This window comes from Micropterus dolomieu, linkage group LG14 (genome assembly GCF_021292245.1).
Source record: "Micropterus dolomieu isolate WLL.071019.BEF.003 ecotype Adirondacks linkage group LG14, ASM2129224v1, whole genome shotgun sequence".
Classification (NCBI taxonomy): Eukaryota; Metazoa; Chordata; class Actinopteri; order Centrarchiformes; family Centrarchidae; genus Micropterus; species Micropterus dolomieu.
The window spans coordinates 9568146-9569649 of NC_060163.1; positions in this window are offsets into that span (position 1 = coordinate 9568146).

The following is a 1504-nucleotide window of genomic DNA, read 5'->3' on the forward strand; positions in this document are numbered from 1 at the left end:
CAGAAATGTTTTTGTAACCTTGGCCAGATCTGTGCCTTGCCACAATTCTGTCTCTGAGCTCTTCAGGCAGTTCCTTTGACCTCATGATTCTCATTTGCTCTGACATGCACTGTGAGCTGTAAGGTCTTATATAGACAGGTGTGTGGCTTTCCTAATCAAGTCCAATCAGTATAATCAAACACAGCTGGACTCAAATGAAGGTGTAGAACCATCTCAAGGATGATCAGAAGAAATAGACAGCACCTGAGTTAAATATGAGTGTCACAGCAAAGGGTCTGAATACTTATGACCATGTGATATTTCAGTTTTTCTTTTTTAATAAATTTGCAAAAATTTGTACATTTCTGTTTTTTTCTGTCAAGATGGGGTGCTGAGTGTACATTACTGAGAAATAAAATTAACTTTTTTGATTTTTGGAAAATGGCTGCAATGAAACAAAGAGTGAAAAATTTAAAGGGGTCTGAATACTTTCCGTACCCACTGTATTTACGCTCTGCAGGTTACAATTTGTAAGGGCATAATTACTCTTTTTTATAACACAGCTTGTCTGTTTTCTTATCTCACTACAATTCTGATTCGGATGAAAAGTTGGTGACAACCAATGCAAATAACAAATGTCAAGATGGACAGCTTTATGCCCTCTGTGATTAGAGAGATAAAGATTATTAATATATTAGGTTGTGATCTAACTGCCATACTCTATGTACACAGTAAACAAACAATTTGAATTTCAATTCAATTCACTTTAATAACACAATAACAAAGATGTATTTAACCAGCTATAGCATTATTAAATCCACTATGAAGTGTAGGGATGTCCCAATCACGTTTTTTTGCCCCAGATCCCGATCCGATTCATTTAATAATGAGTGTCTGCTGATTCCGAGTCCACGATTCAATACTTGTATTTTCCCAGATAATACAGTTGAGCAGTGCACACTTCTAGTACATTAAATTAAATCAAAGTATCCTCCAGTGTGTGTTGCTTCGATGCAGCCTTTGCCTGAGTGAACTCAATGTATTCTGCTGGGTCAGGGCTCTATATTAACCTTTTTCCCAGGATTTCTCCCCGTGTTACCGGTGGCCAGTTGACTATGTTTTGAACGGATAGCAACGGGTTGGGGGGAACTACAGTAGTCTAAAAAATAAAATCAATTAGGCTATATCTTAAAGAAATTATTGAAAGATAGATGTGTTTATTTTTGCACTGTTGTGCTTTATGTGCACCAGTTAGTTAATACTGTAATAGGTTGTTTTTGTATGGGAGTGCTTTTAGGACTTTTGCAATAGGCCTAGGCCTACTTACATTCAGTAGCTTAGGCCTATGTTGAAGTTCAGAGAACGTGTAAAGTTTTTTGATACTTTGGTATGATTTATGCTTGAATATAAAGATAATCGTTTTCCTTTTTCCAACTGGTCCAGTGTGCGTTCACAAAGGCAAAAACACAACTGGTCCAGAAAGTGTTAACAAAAGCCAAGTGGTGGAAATGTTTTTCAGTTATTG